Here is a 22,697-nt window from a genome sequence, read left to right as displayed (position 1 = left end):
CTGCTTCTTGGAGCAGCTGGTGCAGGAACCCAAAAGGGGAGAGGCAATTCTCGATTTAGTCCTGAGTGGAGTGCAGGATCAGGTCCAGGATATAACCGTTACAGGACCGCTTGGGAATAGTGACCATAATATAATAACATGCAACATTCCTGTGGTGGGAAGAACACCTCAGCAGTCCAGCACCCTGGCATTTAATTTCAAAAAGGGGAATTACACAAAAATGAGGAGGTTAGTTAAACAGAAATTAAAAGGCACAGTGACTAGAGCCAAATCCCTGAAAGCTGCATGGAAACTTTTTAAAGACACCATAATAGAGGCCCAACTTAAATGTATACCCCGAATTAAAAAGCATAGCAAGAGACCTAAAAAAGAGTCACCATGGCTTAACCACCATGTAAAAGAAGCAGTGAGGGACAAAAAGGTATCTTTTAAGAAGTGGAAGTCCAATCCTAGTGAGATAAATAGAAAAGAACATAAACACTGTCAAATCAAGTGTAAAAATGTAATAAGAAAAGCAAAAAAAGATTTTGAGGAACAGCTAGCCAAAAACTCAAAAAGAAATAACAAAATGTTTTTTAAGTTCATTAGAAGCAGGAAGCCTGCTAAAAAACCTGTGGGTCCCCTACATGATCGAGCTATAAAAGGAGCAATCAAGGATGATAAAGCCATTGCGGAGAAACTAAATGATTTCTTTGCTTCAGTCTTCACGGCTGAGGACGTTGGGGAGATTCCTGAATCTGCACCGTCCTTTGTGGGTGATGAATCTGAGGAACTGTCCCGGATTAAAGTGTCATTAGAGGAGGTTTTCGAACAAATAGAAAAACTTAATGTTAACAAATCTCCGGGACTGGATGGCATTCATTCAAGGATTCTAAAAGAACTCAAATGGGAAATTGCTGAGCTATTATCTATGGTTTGTAATCTATCCTTTAAATCGGCTTCCGTACCTAATGACTGGAAGGTAGCCAACGTGACACCAATATTTAAAAAGGGCTGTAGAGGAGATCCTGTCAATTACAGACTGGTAAGTCTAACTTCAGTACCGGGCAAATTAGTCGAAACCATAGTAAAGAATAAAATAGTAAAGCATGTAGAAGAACATAATTTTTTGGACAAAAGTCAACATGGTTTCTGTAAAGGGAAATCCTGCCTTACCAATCTGTTAGAGTTCTTTGAAGGAGTTAACAAACATGCGGACAAGGGGGATCCAGTAGATATAGTATACTTGGATTTTCAGAAAGCCTTTGACAAGGTCCCTCACCACAGGCTCTTGTGTAAATTACATGGCCATGGGATAAGAGGGAAGGTCCTTTCTTGGATTGAGAACTGGTTAAAAGACAGGAAACAAAGGGTAGGAATAAATGGTAAATTTTCAGATTGGAGAGGGGTAACTAGTGGTGTACCCCAAGGGTGAGTTCTGGGACCAATCCCTTTCAACTTAAATGATCTGGAGAAAGGGGTAAGCTGTGAGGTAGTAAAGTTTGCAGATGATACCAAACTGTTTAGTATAGTCAAGTCAGAAGCAGACTGTGAGGGACTCCAAGAAGATCTCACCAACCTGAGTGATTGGGCAACAAAATGGCAAATGAAATTTAATGTGGATAAGTGTAAAGTAATGCACATCAGGAAAAATAATCCCAACTATACATACAGTATGATGGGGGCTAATTTGGCTACGACAAATCAGGAAAGAGATCTTGGAGTTATCGTGGACAGTTCTCTGAAAACTTCCACGCAGTGTGCAGCGGCAGTCAAAAAGGCAAATAGGATGCTAGGAATTATTAGGAAAGGGATAGAAAATAAGACCCAGAATATCTTACTGCCCCTGTATAAAACTATGGTACGCCCACATCTTGAATACTGTGTACAGATGTGGTCTGCTCATCTCAAAAAAGATATTTTTGGCCTTGGAAAAGGTTCAGAAAAAGGCAACTAAAATGATTAGGGGTTTGGAATGGGTCCCATATGAGGAGAGGTTAAAGAGACTGGGACTTTTCAGTTTAGAAAAGAGGAGACTGAGGGGGGATATGATAGAGGTCTATAAAATCATGAGTGGTGTGGAGAGGGCCGATAAAGAAAAGTTATTTATTAGTTCCCTAAATAGAAGAACTAGCGGACACCAAATGAAATTAATGGGGAGCAGGTTTAAAACTAATAAAAGAAAGTTCTTCTTCACACAGCATGTAGTCAACCTGTGGAACTCCTTGCCAGAGGAGGCTGTGAAGGCTAGGGCTATAATAGAGTTGAAAGAGAAGCTAGATAATTTCATGGAGGTTAGGTCCATAAAAGACTATTAGCCAGGGGTTAAATGGTGTCCCTGGCCTCTGTTTGTCAGAGGCTGGAGAGGGATGGCAGGAGACAAATTGCTTGAACATTGTCTTCGGTCCACCCTCTCTGGGGCACCTGGTGCTGGCCACTGTCGGTAGACAGGCTACTGGGCTAGATGGACCTTTGGTCTGACCCAGTACGGCCATTCTTATGTTCTTATATTTGAAGAACACAACCTTAGAATAGATCATCTTGGTTTTTGTTCTGCTCAATCATTGTGTCCTCCAATATGGCTCTTACTCTTCTTATTCATGAACTCCTTCCCCAGCCCTTGAATTCCCATTGGTTACACTCTCAGAGTGTGATTCTGGTGTCAAACAGTTCATGATCATCTTCAGTGCCTGCCACAGCCAATTTCTGGATGCTATTAGACTATCCAGTAGAGTCACCCTGCACACATGCACAAAACCAAGAACTAGCAGTCTTCCATAGTGTCCCCTCCCTTATCTACCCCCACTAAATGCAGCAGTGTTAATATGCAGGTTAAGTACTTATAATACAATGATATTTTCTGAATGGAAAGTGCTCATTTGAGGATCCTTTTCCATTCTATTGCCATTTCCCCTGGAGGAATATTTCTCCTGAGACATCGTGCTGAAAACTCTTCTTCCTTTCCAGATCAATTTCTACTGCTTTTCACTTGGCTGTCCGATTTTCTTATTGCTCCACCTCTCTCATTCCTGATGCTAGAGGACGTGTGTGACACATGGCAGTTGAGAAATCAATGTTGTGATTGGATCAACAGAAACTATGAGAATTATATGAATTTACCATCTGACCTTGCTCTAATCTTGGAAACTGCCTGTCATACTATGAATCAGTGTGACTTGACAGGTCTGATGATAAGATTTTACTATTCCAAAATGTGTTGAAAAGAAGGCTCTCTTGCAGCAAATGGAATGAGATGTACTTTCCATCACAAACAGAAAGGTTACAACTACATTAAGGGGCTTTTTAAAATTGACAAGAAACCCAGAGCTAAGAATGACACTTCATCTCCAATGCAACCTGTATTACACAGGTCTCCAAATGGTGGATTTAATTTTTACTATGAAACAAATTCTGCCTGTAGGTGCATACATTCAGCAGTCACCTATGCAATTGCCAGCCAGCAATGTCTCAAGGCAGAGTTTGGCCTTTCCATCATAAGTGATGTTCACAGTCTGAACATCCCATATGCAGCTCAACATTCCCACCCTCCTTACAGCCCCCATGAAATCCCTACCCCAGGAAGAGGTATAACCCTGTCAAGGAAGATGTGCCAGAGATTCCACTGAATCCAATAGGGATTCTGCTATTGCTTAAGTGGAAGGTGCTTGGATAGTATGAAGGTGAGGCAGTACAAAAATCCTTAGAGAAGTGTTTCTTAAACTTTTTAAGACTGAGGAACACCAAAAAATAGGGGTTTTTTTTTATGAGGAGCACCAAAGAGTTTTTGCTGAGAAAAAAAAAAAGGTCTCCTGCCACTTTTTTTGAATTCTGTTGTTCTCTGCGGCACACCTCTGACTGCCTTGTGACACACCAGTGTGCCATGGAACACAGTTTAAGAAACACTGCCTTAGAGAGACTTATAGATAACTTGTCTTACATAACAAATAGGGGACATTTTAGATTACATGCCAAATTACTGACAAGAACAAGAAATCTGATTACTAAAAAATGAAGTCTGAAAGCATACCTTATGGATACCATTTTACCAGATAAAACACCCTATTTTCAGTGCTCTCAAGAGAGCTGCCTTAGACCATTTGCTACTTGAATACCTGGGCTAATTTATGTTGACATTTGAAATCCTGTTTTTCTAGTGTAGACACAGATGGCACCCAATTATGTTTGGTAAGCCTTCTTCTTGTGGTCCTAAGAACAACTTATGCTCCACTCAGCCCACAGCATCCATATAAGGATGTTCAAGAGGTGCAATTATGAACTGCTGAGTCAGGAAAGAGGAAGGTTTCAGGCTGTAATTGGGAACTGCTAGCCCAAATACTGCAAGCCATTTCTGCAAGTAGGAGGCAGGAGTTTTTAAGCTGGAGGAGAGTTAAATGTAACAATTTTGGTTGCCTTTAAAGAAGGCTGTTAACTTTATTACTGCACATCTTCCTACTAATCTATTTGTGGCTCCAGTGATGGAGGAATTCCTTCATGCAGGATACAAAATGTGGTGGTGGGCGAGTACTCCTGCAATGAGAATATTAAGGAGGGGATCTATGTTTCTACTCTTCCAATATTTTCTGTCCTCACATTATTATGGAGGAGAGAGATGAGCAGGACCCCGCTAGATGCCTCTCTCCCCATTGGCACTCTCTACTGCAAATCAACATCCTGCAACTCCCATATTTACCACTACCTTATAATTTTATATTCTGTATGAAATATGCCTTGTGAGGTATCTTGATATTTTGAATATTAAGATCCTGTTAGATTATATTTGTTATCACTCTATGTAAAGTTATGAAGTTTTGCTATGTGAGTGTTATTGAAATACATTGTGAGATTGGAACTACGCACAATCAGCTTCTCAGGTACCATAATGAAGAATCCAGATGCATCAATGGCCCATTGAAGGGAATCCACTCTCCCAACAACTATCTTGGAAGACTTTTCAGAGAAGGCATGTAGGCAATTGAGAATGCTTGATCCACATCATAGCAAAAGATCTTTTCAGCAAACTAGAAAAAAACACAAAGAGAGGAGGAGAGATGGTTTAATTCCTCCCACAACTCAATACCTGAAACACAAAGGGCAAAGACTGAACTGGGGAAGCACAGTTCAAGACTGGAAGGCAGTTCCAGCCCATGAACTGAAGATCTGTGACCTGTTTCCGCATCAGGGTGAGATGCTGCCTGATTCAAATCCTGTTTAGTTTATAGAACTCAGCCTGTAAATTTAGTTTTATTTCTTAGATAACCAACTTTGAATTTTACATTTCCTACTTATCACTTAAATCTGTCTTTTATAGTTAATAAATCAATATTATAATTTACCTAAAAACACTATGTTTTAGTTGAAATACTTGGGATATCTCAGTTCAGTTTACAAAGGCTAGTGTGTGTTCTCTCCACATTGAGAGAGGAATGGACTGGATAATTAACTTATACTGGTCAGGCTTCTGAACAGTGCAGGATGGAACAGTTCTGGGGTGTAAGGCTGAGGAGCTAGAGATGGGAACAAAGCTCTCCTCCCGCAATATTTCCATTGCATAAGTGTTAGGGATACTCCCCCAGTTCCACCATCACAGCTTTTGGACATCTTTGATATAATCTTTACCTCTGTTGAAACACTGTGTATCACTAGTATTGTTTTCATTGGCTACAAGAATCAGACAGAAGACCCTTTTATACCTGTCTATTCTCTTTTGCAGTTCTGAGAACAGACTGAGTTAATTATCCTGCAGGCTTTAGACAATCAGAACTACCCAAAAGGGAAAATGAATATGTGAACCAGGAAACCCTCACAAACCATGAGGTTTCCATCTGTTCAGATTTTGAAAGGACAATCTTAGTCACTGTAATTGGTTTTGTCGACAATCACACGGGAGAGAGAGAGCAAGTCTTTTGATAGAAGCCTGAGGAAAAAAAGAGACTTCCATAGAAAGTAGCAAAGCAAAGATACATGAGACTGAAAACTTGACAACCTTAATCAACTATTACCATCTTATTTACATATGAGAGCACATGCATATGCAAGTGAAGAGAGTAGACATTTAATGAAAATTGAGAACATTCAATACTAAACTATGCACATTCAGTATTCTATTTACTCTCTTCTATTGTTTTCTTTCCTAAGTAATTATGCATGCTGTTTAGGTCACAACTAATACCTCTGAGAGGATCCATTAAAATAAGATCAAAAGAATGAGCACATTTTAAGAAAACCTCTTCCTGATGCATCATACAGTGTTTGGCTAGATTTGTCTGAAGTTGTGTTTTCAAATATCCAAATTCTGTGTCAGCCTGGGGCAAGCTGCCACAGAGAGTTTTACCATCATATGGAATACCAGAGCTTGGGAGCAAACAAAAACCTCTCTCTTTCAGGCTTTCAGAAAAAATGTGATATAGCAAGGAGAGTGATAAAGGAACAGAGGTTAGTGCCAATAAAACTCTCTGGGTATGTCTACACTACAGAGTTAGTTCGAACTAACAGACATTAGTTCGAACTAACTTTCATAGGTGCTACACAAGCGCTCCGCTAGTTCGAACTTAATTCGAACTAGCGGAGCACTTAGTTCAAACTAGGTAATCCTCATTGTACGAGGACTAAGCCTAGTTCGAACTAGCTAGTTCGAATTAAGAGGTGTGTAGCCCCTTAATTCGAACTAGTGGGAGGCTAGCCCTCCCCAGCTTTCCCTGGTGGCCACTCTGGCCAACACCAGGGAAACTCTATTGCCCCCCTCCCGGCCCCGGACCCCTTAAAGGGGCACGGGCTGGCTACGGTGCCCGTGCCAGGTGCAAGCCTGCCAGCACCCAGCCAGCAGACCCTGCACCTGGCACGACTCGAGCCAGCCACCCGATGCCCCCCAGCCCTCCCCCTTTTCCCGGGACCAGGCTGGCGGCTCCTGGGAACTTGCCCGGGACCGCAAGAGGCGGGCACCCGCCTGGGCTAGTGCGGACATCGTGGACTTCGTCCACAATCTCCGCACTAGGCACAGGAAAGTGGCCGTCTAGGGCAGGAGAGCTGCCAGCCTGGCCACCCAGGAGCAGGTGTGCATGAAAATCAAGGGGGTCCACTGAGACCACCAACCCTGAGCCCTGAGCTTACAATGGCCATCCTGGGTCAGACCAAAGGTCCATCTAGCCCAGTAGCCTGTCTGCCGACAGCGGCCAACCGTAGGGACCTTGGAGGGGATGGACCGAAGACAGTGACCAAGCCATTTGTCTCGTGCCATCCCTCTCCAGCCTTCCACAAACCTTGGGCAGGGACACCACTCCTACCCCCTGGCTAATAGCAGTCCATGGACCCAACCTCCATGACTTGATCTCACGTCCCTTTAAACTCTGTTCCAGTTCTAGCCTTCACAGCCTCCTGCAGCAAGGAGTTCCACAGGTTGACTCTTTGCTTTGTGAAGAACAACTTTCTGTTACTAGTTTGAAGCCTGCTACCCATTCCTTTCCTTTGGTGTCCTCTAGTCCTTCTTTATGGGAACTACTGAAGAACTTTTCTGTATGCACCCTCTCCACCCAACTCCTGCTTTTAGAGACCTCTATCCTGTCCCCCCTCTGTCTCCTCTTTTCTAAGCTGAAAAGTCCCAGTGTCTTTAGCCTCTCTTCATATGGGACCTGTTCCCAACCCCTGATCATTGTAGTTGCCCTCCCCTCTCCCAGCCTCTCTCCTCCCCTCTTCCACCTCCTTTTTCCAGTCTCCCCCAGTTTTGTTCAATAAAGACAGATTCCATTTTTGAACACAATTGTCCTTTATTTTGTACATCAGGAAGGGGGGCTAGGGAAGGGTAAGTGGAAGGAGGTGAGGGAGGAATGGGGTACGAGCCCCCGATGGGGAGGACTGGGATGGCTCTGTGGGCTTTTGGGGGTGGAAGCTCTCCTGCAGCCCCCCGATTGCCCCCTCTCCCCAGATGGCAGCCTGCGGCAAGTGCAGCCGGTCTGATGGCCGAGTGCTGTGATGTGCCCAGTGTGGGCACTCCGGGCACTCCAAGACAGGACTTCTTTGCAAGCAGGGCACCCCTGAGAACTGTCTGTCCGGGGTGGGGGTCGGGTCCCTTTAAGCGCAGCCCTCGGCTAGCCTGAGACAGCATCTCTACACTCTAAGTCCTCCTCTGATGCCCTGCCGGCACTGCTTCCGGCCATCCTTAACCCCAGTTCAGGGTCCACTTAATGTGGACATGCTAGTTCAAATTAGCAAAACGCTAATTCGAACTAGTTTTTAGTTCTAGACACGTTAGTTTGAATTAGCTTAGTTTGAATTAACTAATTCGAATTAAGTTAGTTCGAATTAGCGCTGTAGTGTAGACGTACCCTCTCTTTCCAGCTTCCTCTACTTGCTGCCTACTGTGTATCGCAGGAACCATAGTGCTCGTGGTGCTTGTACTCAGGCCTACCAATGGTGGGGGGAGGCAAAGAGGGCAATTGTCACTGCCTTTAAATTGCTGCTGGAGCAGTGTGTGTTGTGACAGCACTGAGGGTTGCCTGGGGAAGGCATGGTGCTTTGTGGGTGGTGCCTAGCCCGCCCCTTGCATGAGAGGTCCTGCCCCTTCTGGGGACATGGAACAAGGCCCCCTCCTTGCTCGGGGGCCCCGCCAGGCTGTAGGCACTGCTCCTTGTCCTAGATCTGATTTCTTCCTCAAAGACATGGACAGAGCCTCAGCTAGTGTAAATTATTCAGTTTAACAGTGATTTATATTAGCCGAGGATCAGGGAAGAGGTGTTTTTACTAAGGCAACCAGACCATGGGAAACGCTACTTCTGGCATGGATTTGTTCAGAGCCAAAAGGAAATGCAACATCCTCAATACATCATAAGCATCGTTATAATCTTTAACAAACAAAGACAAGGCCAAATCCAATCCCCAAACATTGCTACTCAGGTCCCATCTCTAATAAAGGGTCAGTTACTTGAAAACAATGTTCTTCAGTCTCTTCTACCAGCTGACATTTTCTGACAACTTACATTTGCATCATTCTTCATCTACACTGTTCCTTCTCTGCTGTTTCATTTTTATGAGGTATGCCTCAATTACCACAATTTCTTTCATGCCTGTCAACTATTATTCTAAACAAGGAATCATCTATTTCAGATATTCTCACTGCTTTAACTGTTAACTTCATCTGTTTGTAAAGGACAGCTGAAACCACAAGCACAGACCTGATGTCAAACACCTGCCAAACCTAATTAAATGTGAATCTGAAGGTGAAATTGGCAACAACAAGAATGCAGTTCCACTGCTTCTTACTGGCCTCCATCTTGGGATAAACATCAATAATTGCACAGTGGCTATGGACTGTTCCACTCCTTTCTGCAGTTTTCAGGGACTCTATCCATAAAACATGCTTTAAAGGACCAAAAGACAAACAGGATAAAAGAATCATTTTGGCACCTGAGATAGGACCATTATGGGTGAATATAACGTCAAAATTTACCTTAATGTTCTATAACGGCAAGAGTTATTTGTATATATTAATATGGGATTTGCAACTATTCTCTTCTGAATTCAATATATTTCTATATTAACTATTTTTCATAATGATAATATTATGAAATATCAAAAATAACATTATAGTAAGTTCTTTGATTTCATTTATAACACTGAAGGTTTAGAATACATCTACTCAGCAGCATTATTTTGAAATAACTAGAGTTATTTTGAAATTACTTAGTCCATGTCTTCATCGCAGGCAGTTATTTTGACATAATGTCAAAATACTGTCATGCTGGAGGACTTCTTACTCCTACTCCTTCAACCATCATATGAGGAGTAAGGAAAGTCAGAGGAAGAGTACTCTAGTTCAAAAACCACACAACAGTAGGTGCTCTCGATTTCGAAATAAGTATTTTGAAATAAGTTATGCAATTGTTGTAGTTAAACCATGTAGTGTAGACGCACCTTTAGCTGATGCAGTTCATTCTTATTAACCCACATACATTTTCCATATTATAGTAACTTGCTTGGGTTGAGATTAGAGGTTGAAATAAAATCACTTTCAGTTGAAAACAACTTTAATTTAACTGAGGGGGTTATCTGAGTTGCTTTTCCCACCCAATAATTGCATGGCACTTACTGTAGCAATTGGCAACTTTGAGTGCTTTAAGTGCTGTAGTTAATGCAAATCCAATATTGGTTAAGGGGTGACTTAATTACAGTTTGTAAGTACCTACATGGGGAACAAATATTTGATAATTGGCTCTTCATGCTGGTAGAGGAAAGTATAACATGATCTAGTGGTTGGAAGTTCAAGCTAGACAAATGTAGACTGGACATAAGATGTAAATGTGTAACAGGATAATAACCAGTGAAACAACTTAACATAGATGTGAATTCTTCATCACTGGCAATTTTTAATTCAAAATAGGAGGTTTTTCCTAAAAATATATTCTAGGAATTATTTTGGGGGAAGATAACAGTTAAGATAATAGTTCAAAATGTAACATTTGCCTCCAGAGAAAAAGCTGAGAAGTATCATAAATATGGGGAGACATCTCTTAAAAAAGAGAGTGAAAAACTCTAGCACACTCAAGTCTAATAACTAAATCTCTCTTCATGCTCTAGCACTTAAAACATTTTTGTCTATGACTTTTATTTGAGCACAGGCGAAACTAACATAAGGGAGACCTTTGACCAAGCCAGACCTTTGTCTAGTTTACATTCTAATTATCTGTTAATAGCCAGATTCATTCTAGCATTAGTAGGTTCAACTTACATAGCAGCAGTGGAACAGTGTCCACTTATGCCAAAGATGAAGCAGCCCAATAATCATATGAATTCAAAAGTGTGTCAATACATGATCCTTCTTTAATAAGCTAAATTGATAAATGTTATGGGGAAAGGAAATTGTACATTTCCATATACCTGCTCTTGTATTATAAGAAACAAAGAAAAAGCCAATGAAACTGAAAGACAACATATTTAAAACTGATCAAGATTTTTTTACATACCGTATAACTATGTTGTTGAACGAACTCACTGTCTCAAGATATAAGCCATGAACTCCGTGGGATTCAAAAAGAGTAATGGGGACACAAGTTAGAATAACATATTGAATAAGGAATATATCCCCTTGTACTTCAAGGCATAGACTAACTATTGATAGGGTATGTCTAGTTATTTTGAAATAATGCGCCGACACACAAAATGCATTTCGAAATGGTATTTTGCTATTTTGAAATAGCGCATGTACACTGAGGCTGTGTCCAGACTCCATGCCTCCGTCGACGGAGGCATGTAGATTAGCCAGATCGGAAGAGGGAAATGAAGTCGCGATTAAAATAATCGCGGCTTCATTTAAATTTAAATGGCTGCCCCGATCTGCCGATCAGCTGTTTGTCGGCAGATCGGGAGAGTCTGGACGCGATGCCCCGACAAAGAAGCCTTTCTTCATCGACACAGGTAAGCCTCGTGAAACCAGGCTTACCTGTGTCGATGAAGAAAGGCTTCTTTGTCGGGGCATCGCGTCCAGACTCTCCCGATCTGCCGACAAACAGCTGATCGGCAGATCGGGGCAGCCATTTAAATTTAAATGAAGCCGCGATTATTTTAATCGCGGCTTCATTTCCCTCTTCCGATCTGGCTAATCTACATGCCTCCGTCGACGGAGGCATGGAGTCTGGACACAGCCTGAGTGGACGCTGAATTGCTTTTAAGGCTGGCTGGAACCAGTTCTGGCAGGGCACCAGGTCAGGACTTACTGTGTGGGTCTGCTACCTGAGGCTATCTGAGGTCTGTGCTTAAAGGGACCCCCACAGACAGCCAGTTCTCAGGTTTCCCTGCTTGCTTGTCTACCTTGATGAGGGCCAGCAAAGCATTTTGTCTCTGCATGCTCTAGTTGCCCTCACTAGGGACACCACAGCACTCTGCAACATGGAGCCGGAGCCGCCCCTGGTGCTTCTCTTTGAAGCATTGCTGTGAGCCTGGCTGCACTTTCTTCAGGCTGCCATCCAGGAGGTCCAGCGGGGGGCTGTCAGTATCCAGGAGGCCCTGTAGGAAAGCTTCCACCCTGAGGAGCACTAAGAGCCTCTCTGGTCTGCCCCACTGGGGGGCTTGTGCCTCATTCCTCCTTCATGTTCTTCCACTTACCCCTCCCTAACCCCCCTTCCTGATGTCAAATAAAATATGCATATTTTCATGAACACAAACTCTCTTTCTTTAGCAAAACTGTGAAGTTTACCAAATTCAAAATAAGTGTGCCGCTATTTTGATTTACTTTCTAAGTAGCGGTTTGGCTGTGTAGACACTAGTAAAGTTATTTTGAAATAACTTTGCTGTGTAGACGTGCCCTTAGAGCTTAAGAAGAAACTTCCCTTTATGGTTAAGGGCATTCTACAGTGGTCTTTTGAGTACTTGCTTCTCAAAAGTAGGTGGGTACCCTATCATGCGGCCTCCTCATTATCCTTCCAGATGCTGGACTGCAATAGGCAATAACTAAACATGCACCCTTTTCACAATCTCCTATTACCTTGCTTACACTCTGCAAATCTACATCATTTTGTTTGGGTGTTGGTCACATTCTCCTGTGCATGCTAACCCCAATGCCTGGGCGTTCTCTCCTAATCTTACACATTGTACTCCCGTCAAGTCATTTTTTGAGCTCCAAAGCTGCCCTTTACTAGCTATATCCCCATAATTATATCATATTTAAAAAAATAGCAACAGTTTACTAGTAAATATTTTACATATAAAGGGAAAAGAGTGCATATTGTGTCCAACCACTGTACTTAATCTAAGCTATCTATCTATCTACCTAGATATTAGAGAGCTTGTGTGTCTGTCTGTTAATCTGTCTCTCTGTGAGTCTGTTCAAGAAATCCTCTTAAATGGTAAGAGCTAGTGTTTGAACTGAAAGTTTTATTCTTTTTTTATTTCTTATCTTAGGTTTAGTAATGTAGTAATGTAAGGTAATATATAATCATATTTAAGATTGTAGTAAGTCAAATCCTCTAGTAAAGTATTTATCTCCTATATTTCCTTGTTCTAAAGTTTTAGTAAGTAAGGAGACAGGATCTCATATTGTGTCTGTGTTAATGAAGACTATAAGAATGTTAAAGGCTGAGGCCTTAATTGCTTGATTTATGGCACCTCTTTGTCTTACCAATACAGATGTTGATGTGCTGCATAGCCTTGAAAGTCTTTGTAACATTGCTTATGTGTGTGAGAGGAGTATGGATGTGTCGAGATAAGGTGCAAAAGTTATATTGCTCAGAACCAGATGGCTAAAGAAGGAGGGTGAGCAACCGTGGGTGAAGACTAGATAACCTGGTGGCAGAGAAGTCATCTATAACCATCGATGTGTACCCCGACTCATAAGATGATTAGATATTGGCAGATTGACAAGCCTTGGCACCCCCAAAAGATGATTGATTACAGGATGAGCCTTGTAAAATGTTTTGGGAACACTGACATCAAAAAGATAAAGTTCCGGTCACAAGCTGACAGAGCGGATTTCAACAGAGAAAAGGATTATAAAAGCAGGGTGTTTTGCTATGGAACTTTGGGTTCATCTTGCCACTCCAGGAGCATCGAATCTATTGACCGACAGAGCCTGGCTCCCCCGGCTGTGTTCGATCTAACTGGCCACTAGATTGATACAGACTCTGGACTGGTAACTATAACATCGTCTGGCAAGACTGTGTGTGTGTATGTTTATGTGAGAGTGATTGCAAAGCATATGCATCTGTTGTATTCTCAACAAATGTGACATCTTGCCTTTCCCCCTATAAAAGATCTTGTGTGCTTCGTTTAAGCAGAGAACACTAGGACCACTAAATTTGGTGCGCAGTTTCCTCTTATCCTAACTTAAAGCAAGGTTAGAGTTTGGTTGTGCCAGGAAAATGGGATGTGCCTGGATTTTGACTGTTTTACATAACATGGGAAGGGAGGGGTCTGAGAGCAGGTCAGTTACACTCCACAGTTATCACTGGGGGCAGTGAGTGCAGGGGACTGTTATACTGCAGAGTGACCACAGGGGGCAGGTGCACTAGGAAGAGAGTGGCCAGCTGGAGCCAGGGCTTGTCATATTGCTGGCCACTGGCCCGGGTAAGAGGTTCCTCTGACCCAAAGCCTCAGTCCAACTCCTTCCTTTCGATTGCAGCTGGGGGAGCCGGGTAGTGTAGACCTGGCTGCCCCCCCTCACAAGGAGCCACTGTGGTGGCTAGGCAGCTGCCATTGGGAGGCATCCCCAAGAGAAGCTGCTGAGGTCTGGGTAGCCTAGCCCCACCAGTCCACCAGCAAGGAGCTCTGCCTCCTGGGAGGAACAACTGGGGGTGGCTAGGCTACTCCGCCCTGCCCCCCATGAGGAATCACCAGTTAGAGGGGCCTGCCAGTCTCCTCACCCCTCAAGCAGCTGCTGGCCGGGGGACTAGGCAACTCCCCAAGGAAGGTGCCACGAAGGCAGCACAAGTCTGGCCCCCAGGAGAAACCACTGTTAGAGCAGCACCACCCTAGAGGCCATGGGAAGCTCCAGTGAACCCCCCCCCCAACTCCCAGACCCCTGCTCTTAACCCCCTGACCTGAGCCCCCTGCTCTGACTCCTGTACTCCCCCCACACACCTTTAGCCTCCTGCCCTTCCCTCCTCTCCCCACATCCCTAAGCTCCTGCCCTGACTCCTTCACCCCCCACACCCATAGCCTCCTGCCCAGAAGGACCTGGGCAATGCCAGGTAAATCTTCTATATATGTGTTACTATTAGTTGATATAAATAATTGGCCTTATATTTTAGATAAGATGCATCATTTATTCCAACCTTTAAAGCTACTATTAGCTCCATTCTTCTGCCCTGATGTATGGGCAAGGTGCATTGCCCCAGCATCCCCAGCCTCAGTATGGCTGAAACCTGAGGACAACCCCAGAGCCACACAGAAGGAGGGAGTATTCTGGAGGGTGGAGTGGGGGTGGAGCCAGGCAGGCAGTTTGGGTTCAGGAGTCAGGGCAGGGTCTCAGGGCTCAAGGGAGGGTTTGGGGCTGCAGGAGTTGGGAGGGAGGTGGGGGAGGGGTTAAGGAGTCAAGGCAAGGGGTGGGTTGGGGGTATAGGGCTCAAGGCAGAGAATTGAGATGGCCACCAGCTGTTCCATAGGGCCATCCAAGGGCAGCGGGAGCTGCTTTACCTGGTCACTGACTGATGCCCTGGGCTAGGCTGGGGTGGCAGATACCTCTCCCCAGGATTAGCTGGGTGCTGCCCATCTGGCAGCTGCTCTCCAGATCTCCAGATCTGTCACTGACAAGGGGACATGATTGCTTGCTGTTGTCCTGTGATCATTCTTCATATAACAGTCCCTGCTATCACACCCCTCCCTTTCCGTTTGATGAGAAACAATAACATTACACACATGCAATTGTCCTGGCACAACCAAATCCTGACCTTGCTTTAAGTTATGATCAGAGGAAGCTGCATACCATATTTGGTGGGCCCACTCCTCTGGTAAAATGTCTTTCATTATGGACCCAATTCAGGTAAGTATGTAAGAATATGCATAATTTTAAGCAAGAATAGTCCTCAGAAGTCAGTAGGAGTACTTACGTACTTAAAGTTTAATACTGTATTGGTCAAATACTTTTCACCAAAATGAAAATTTTAATGAAAAATATTCTCTGTTAATAAAAAATTAGTTTGTCAAAAAATTGAAATCTCAAGACTCCAACATTAGTCAATTTTCAGAAGTAAAACCCCTTTTGTTTGTTTTTATAAACTGAATTTCAAAGAAAAAAATATTCATTTTTATTGGAGATTTTCACTGGCCAGGTTTATGAAGCACATGCTGAAATACCTGGCTGAATTAGGGCATGTGTAGAGCTAGATGGGATAATTTTACATTGAAAATTTATTAGTGGCTCAAGAAAAAACAAATATAAATAATTTTGTTTTGTTTTTAAATTTCAAATTAATTTAAAAATATTCATACTCAGAAAATAATTTTCTTTAACATAAACATAAATTTCTCCTGCCTTTAATTCAATCTTGTTGGAGGGTCTTGAATAGCAGAGAGTAAAACTTTCTCTCTCTCTCGCTTTCTCTCCTCTCTGTCATACACACACACCACACATATACACTGTGGCTACGTCTATACTGGCCCCTTTTCCGGAAGGGGCATGTAAATTTCATGAGTCGTCGTAGGGAAATCCGCGGGGGATTTAAATATCCCCCGCGGCATTTAAATAAAAATGTCCGCCGCTTTTTTCCGGCTTTTAAAAAAGCCGGAAAAGAGCGTCTACACTGGCCCCGATCCTCCAGAAAAAGCGCCTTTTTCCGGAGGCTCTTATTCCTACTTCAAGGCGCTTTTTCCGGAGGATCGGGGCCAGTGTAGACGCTCTTTTCCGGCTTTTTTAAAAGCCGGAAAAAAGCAGCGGACATTTTTATTTAAATGCCGCGGGGGATATTTAAATCCCCCGCGGATTTCCCTACGACGACTCATGAAATTTACATGCCCCTTCCGGAAAAGGGGCCAGTGTAGATGTAGCCACAGAGTTCAGACAATGGTCATGAATTGTTTTGTTATTTTAGAGGTGATTGATTAAAAAAAATAAAAACTCCATCAACAAATGCCTTTCATTTCAATTAATACCAGTTAAATCTATCTGTGATGTTGTGCCCCCATATTTGTATTGACTATGGTTTTGAATATTAACGTGCCTAATTCTAATATGCTTTTTGCAAAAAGTGGCAGGTAACCTGTCATTAGAGAACTTGTAATCCCCTGAATGTATCTATAATATGTTTCTGCATATAACACTCCAGTATTTGAAGTTAGACATATAAAGTTTAAACCTGTTTATATATGTAGATGTGTAGTAATACTAAAGGAACTTAGTAGCCCAGCACTAATGACAATGATCTGTGAGTAGTCTTGTTTTTCCTGTAAGCCTGGACTATCCTTGGTCCTGATAATACAAGTGTCCAGGTCACCTGATGCTAACCCCATTTTGGATGTGATAATTATCCATGAGGCTGCAAGAGGGATGAAACCAAACAAAAGAATTACCACCTTGTATAAAAACTATTTATAGTCAGGGAACCAAACAATAGGAGTTGTTGGGAGTTGGCAGGGTACCTTATGATTTTGCTCTACATAACACTATTATGCAGAATAGGGCATATTTATCTTGGGTTCAAGTCACATTGGGGCTATGCACCTGGGTGCTGCGATTGAGCCTTCCAGAAGCTAAGCTGTGGCCCCAACTCTGTGCCTTTACTGGGAGAGATCAGAGGTTCTGGCTCTACAGGACAGAGTGGTGGGGCACCTCAGAGGACAATGTCAAGAGGATCTTTGTGACTGAGCCCATCAGTAAATATTTTTATTTTCAGTAAATAATATAGACATTTTAATTAAGGACCAGATTCTGTTCACATGGATGTCAATTCAGAGTAGCTCCTGAAATTAAGTACTCTAGATTTCCACTGATACATCTGAGAAAAAAAATCTTGCCTGGTATAATTTTTATAGAAGATTGCTGTATTTCACATTGAAACATTTTCCACAGTTGCTAAGTTTGTTCGTAGATTTCTCTTTTATATTCTTAATTCTTTGCCACACATCAACACATACACTTTGGGCAAAGAACCCAAATAGTCAATGGAGTGGATATCATCATATATATAGTAGCCCAATGTCTGTGAGTTTGTAACGCTGAAATGCTGACTGTTCCCTCTGGCAGTGCTGTTGCCTGAAATGCTGGCTGTTCCCTCTGGGTGGCGCTGTTGCCTGAAATGCTGGCTGTTCCCTCTGGGTGACGCTGTTGCCTGAAATACTGGCTGTTCCCTCTGGGTAACGCTGTTGCCTGAAATACTGGCTGTTCCCTCTGGGCAGCCCGGGCTGCATGGGGAATGCGGGGCCAAAATGGCTGCTTGTACCACTTGCTCCCCCTCAGCGGCCCGGCTGAGCGGCACAGAAGTCAGCCAAGCGCCACGGAGGAGGGAAAGGGAGGCAGGTGGTGACGTACATGGCTAGGGGGCGGGGCCTGGCTGTGTACATCACCACCCTGCCCCCCTTCGCCTCCTGCCATGGCACTCGGCTGACTTCTGCGCCATTCAGCCAGGCTGATGCGTGAGATGAAGTGGTGCAAGTGACCGTTTGGGCTCCGCGCTCCCCATGCAGCTCAAACAGCCATTTGGGCTCCGCGGTCCCCCGAATGAGAGGCAGGAGGGGGAGGAGAAGAGAAAGAGAGAGACAGAGAGAGAGGCAGGAGGTGGAGGAGAGCTGAGAGGGGGGGGGGAGACAATAAGAGGAGGAGAGAGAGCAGAGAGAGAAAGAGAGACAGAGCGAGAGACAGGAGGCTGAGGAGAGAAGACCAACGTGGAGGAGAGACCTGAAAATCCCATCTTATGATGGCTAGTTATTATAGAATTAGAGTCTGTTTTTGGAGCCTTATATGGTTTAGGACAATGGTTCTGAACCACCAGCCCATGGCTCAGTGCTGGGCTATAAACTGCTGGCTGCCGGACCATGGCAGCTCTGCGGTTTGGGGTTGGGGCTGAGGTACACTGCCCAGCACCTCCCCTGAAGTTGTGGCTATTGGGAGAGTTGTGTCCTGCCCCACCTCTCTACCAACAAGCACTGGGTAGGAACAGGGTTTCCTCCTGGACATGAAAGAGCGGGGTGCTGCACAATGGGAGGGCCTCACAGAACATAGCATGGCAGCCTTAGAGCAGCTGTAACCTGGCAAGCAGCACTCAGCTGGTGGCTGGGAGGCAGTGCAGGCTTAGGTGAGGGAGGTGGGGCAGGCACTGAAGGTTCTGGGGGCAGGGCTAGTGCTGGGGGGCTCTGGTGGCAAAGCTAATACTGGGGTCTCTGAGGGTGAGGCTAATATTGGGGGATCTATAGGGGCTGGTCTGGCTCTGGGAGTGGGGCTAATATTACAGACTGGGACTGGCACTGAGGGAGTCGGGGGGTTGGGTGTAGTGGGGCTCTAGAAAAAGGAGGCTGGAACTGGGAGGTCTGGTGGGGGGGCTCTAAGGGGTGGGAGTCTGACACTGAAGCATTTGAAATGGGGGGCTAGCACTGGGGGCTCTGAGGGCAAAAGGCTGGCATGGGGGGGTTGGGTGCAGGGGACTCTGGCATCAGTGGCTGATGCTGGGGGGTAGTAGAGTGGTGGGGGGCTGTAGGAGTTAGTGCTGACACCAGGGGGCTCTGGGGCCAGGATGTACCCCAATCCCAGCCTCCAGAGCTGCCACAAACAGTGAGCTTCAGCTGCAGCAGCCGCCCTCCCATGTCACAACCACTGGAGCTGAAGCAGGCTGTTCGCAACAGTTCTGAAGGCCAGGGCTTTGGGTGGACTGGTATATTTTTATTTGCATATCTGCATATTCATTACTTGAATAATGAATGCACAAATATGCAAATGAAATGTTACCAGTCCACTAAAAGTTTGTGAATGGGTTTGTTGGTCCACGGTATATAAAAGTTTGGGAACCACTGGTTAGGTCATGCACTAACTTTTTCACTGTCAGGTTCTGGCTTACAATGTTAAGTAGGTGAGGAGGACCAAGTAAAGTTATGGACATAGAGTTGCCAGATGGTTTCAACAAAAATACCAGACACATTTGACATTACATCAAAATCTACATTACATCTTATTTAGAAAATACCAGCCATTTATATTTTTTCATTTATATTTTCTCAATTTGTTTCCCGAACAGAAAGCTCAAAAACTGGATTGTCCGGTTCAAAACCGGACACCTGGCAACCCTATATGGACACAACCTCAACTATCACAGCTCCATTAACTTCCACAGAATTATGACAATTTATACAAGCTGAGGATCTGCACCATTGTTTTAAAACAGCACTGAGTTTCTCATTAAGTTCAGCTAAAGACACCTCCCTTCCTGTAGCAGCTAACTTATATGTGAATGGTATAATAATTTCAAGTATTTTTAATTAAATTCACATTTCTAATTCCTATTATCCCAAAGACATGTTCATCCTTACAGTTCTTCATTTCTCATTGATCAGGATAGTAAATGCTGGGTCACTTTCAAGCACTTCCTAAGGTTAACAAATTCAAGTGTTCCAATTATATCTAGGTTGATTAACAGAATTTTTCTGGTGCCTGGTTTACTAGCCACCTGAGAAACTGAAAAGGTTGCAAACTCAAGCATCCTTATTAGAGAACAACTGGCTTTATTATACGCTAAGTTGCTTTGAAAATATAGCTTAATGAATACAATCAAACTACAGAGCTGGCTAGGGAGAGGTATTAGTCAGCACACCTTATTGATGATCTGGAAAATCCCTGAGGACACCTATTTAAAAACTTTGATCAATTCCTTTTACTTAATGGCAGTACAGAGACACATTGTATTGTTTTTCCTGATTGGGGAATTTGCCTTGTCATGGATAAGACTGAAGTTCACTACCTTTCTCATTTCTCCACTGGCAATTAAAGCCAATGGTTTATACACTACTTAGTTCTGTACCAACATTTTCAGAGTTTAATGTCATCTAGTAAATTGAGGTCAGGAAACTAGTTCAGAAATGTAAAAAGCCTCCCGTCTGTTCTCTTGATCCCTAAGCTTACTGATGCCCATTAGCAAACTTCTAATGAACGCTCTCCCAACTATATTAAATTGCTTCTACAGCTCCTAAAACAGCCCAATCGTAACCCCAATCCTTTCAAGAAAAGGAGAGAATTAGATCATGACGTACATTCCAATTATCAAGCAGTATTTAATTTACTCCTTCTTGCCAAAGTGCTCAAGTGGGTCACAACCAGGCAGTTGTCTCAATCCCTTGTTGTTAGCAATCTTTTAGAGTGTTAACAGGCAGGTTTGCAACCCATTTATTGTACACGGAGCGAATCAGTTAGGTAGTGAGAGTTCTGTTGCTCAATGCACATGATTATTCTATATGCCTATAACCAAGATTTGTATGACTCTATTTTCTGCTTGCACACTGAAGTTATTCATCTTGCAATCAAGATGAAGGTAGATATTTTCCAGCAATGATACTAACTTGGGGCTTATTTATTTAGTCATATATTTTTTTTCTTACATATTCTCCTATGCTACGTCTAGACTGCATCTCTCTGTCGACAGAGGGATGCAAATCAAGCACATTGAAATTGCTAATGAAGCAGGGATTTAAATATCCCGCACTTCATTAGCATGAACAAGGCTGCCGCTTTTTTTCAAAAAGGAGCTTTTTCAAAAAAAGCAGTAGTCTAGATGTGGATCTGTCGAAAATAAACCCTTTTTGACAGATCCTGTATTCCTCAAAAAATGAGGTTTGCAGGATCTGTCAAAAAAGGGGTTATTTTCGACAGATCCGCATCTAGACTGCCGCTTTTTTTCGAAAAAGCTCCGTTTCGAGAAAAAAAACGGTGGCCATGTTTATGCTAATGAAGCATGGGATATTTAAATCCCGGCTTCATTAGCAATTTCGATGTGCCTAATCTACATCTCTCTGTCGACAGAGAGGTGTAGTCTATACATACCCCCAAGGGGTTCCTTTTTACTCCACTATTATTCGGTGTTTACTCATTCCTTTGAGGTTCAATGATCCAGCAGAATAGGTTAGTATTATATATAGTAGTAGTATTTGAAATTCAGTAGTGCTTGTCTAAAATGTATGTTTTATCACCTGCTTTTAAACATTAAGACAGGATGTTTAATATGTTCTTAAATTAAATATAATTGAGTGAAATTGTCATATACTTGGAACCAATTACTCTACATCTTTTGATCTCTGTTAGTTTTAGGGATCTTTCCACTCTAGCTGTTAAGTTTCTAATCAATATCTGTATGACCTCCTGCAGTGTTTGACTTTAGTATTTCAAATTGTTTGATTAATAATGTCCCATTAATATAGAATGCAGTTGTTAGAATTTTGACTGACGCGTGACATTCCAAGAGCTCAAATTTTGTCCCACTTACTCTGATTACCATTTAAATTTTGAATTAATTTATAAAGATCTTGAATTGACTTCAAAAGTCCTTCAAAAACAGGAACTAATTTGCATTACCTCAGAATTAGTACTCTTGGCTCCTCTTGTCATCAGTTGGACTGATTTATATCTATCAGCTTCAGTGCCAAAATGTGTCACCTGAAATGACAACATACAGTAAAAACAAAAGCATGCTCTTGTTTGGAGCTAACTGCTTGTGGAAACAGGAATGCCTCTATCTCATTTTTTAAGTGCAAATTTAAGACATGTTCTATTAGTTTTAACTTGTTTTTTTAATTTATAATTAACTGGACTAACTGGATTATTTGTAAATTGTACTGTAATATTATCGTATTAGTCAGACCCTTTGAGATGATTATCAGCTGTAGAACTGTTAGTGGTTGCAGTTAAAGTTGGATTCTTTTAAAATACATTTACTGAAATACGTACAGGCTGTGTCTACACTGGGCCACTTATTCCGGAAAAGCAGCCGCTTTTCCAGAATAACTTGAAAGCTGTCTACACTGGCCGCTTGCTCTTCCGGAAAAGCAATGACGATCTACTGTAAAATTGTCACTGCTTTTCCGGAAAAACTATGCTGCTCCCGTTCGGGCAAAAGTCCTTTTCCGGAAAAACTATTCCGGAAAAGGGCCAGTGTAGACAGCACAGTAGTCTTTTCCGCAAAAAAGCCCAGATCGCGAAAATGACGATTGGGGCTTTTTTCCAGAAAAGCACATCTACATTGGCCATGGACGCTTTTCTGGAAAAAGTGCTTTTCCAGAAAAGCATCCTGCAAATGTAGACGCGCTTTTTCCGGAAATACTTATAACGG

General features: G+C 43.0%; 1 long non-coding RNA gene across 1 annotated transcript in view; it reads right to left on the bottom strand.

Moving 5' to 3' along the window:
* Window positions 1-22,697, bottom strand: part of LOC142818540 (uncharacterized) — a 166,417-nt gene that overhangs the window by 119,490 nt on the left and 24,230 nt on the right. Inside the window, exons 2-3 of the long non-coding RNA XR_012896046.1 lie at window positions 21,944-22,024; window positions 4,837-4,997 (exon numbers count right to left, since the gene is read on the bottom strand). This is a non-coding gene — a long non-coding RNA (uncharacterized LOC142818540). The remainder of the gene's footprint in view (window positions 1-4,836; window positions 4,998-21,943; window positions 22,025-22,697) is intronic.

Source organism: Pelodiscus sinensis, chromosome 16 (assembly GCF_049634645.1).
Source record: "Pelodiscus sinensis isolate JC-2024 chromosome 16, ASM4963464v1, whole genome shotgun sequence".
NCBI lineage: Eukaryota > Metazoa > Chordata > Testudines > Trionychidae > Pelodiscus > Pelodiscus sinensis.
The sequence above is the reverse complement of the archived record's forward strand: the minus strand, read 5'-3'. Positions and strand labels throughout refer to the sequence as shown.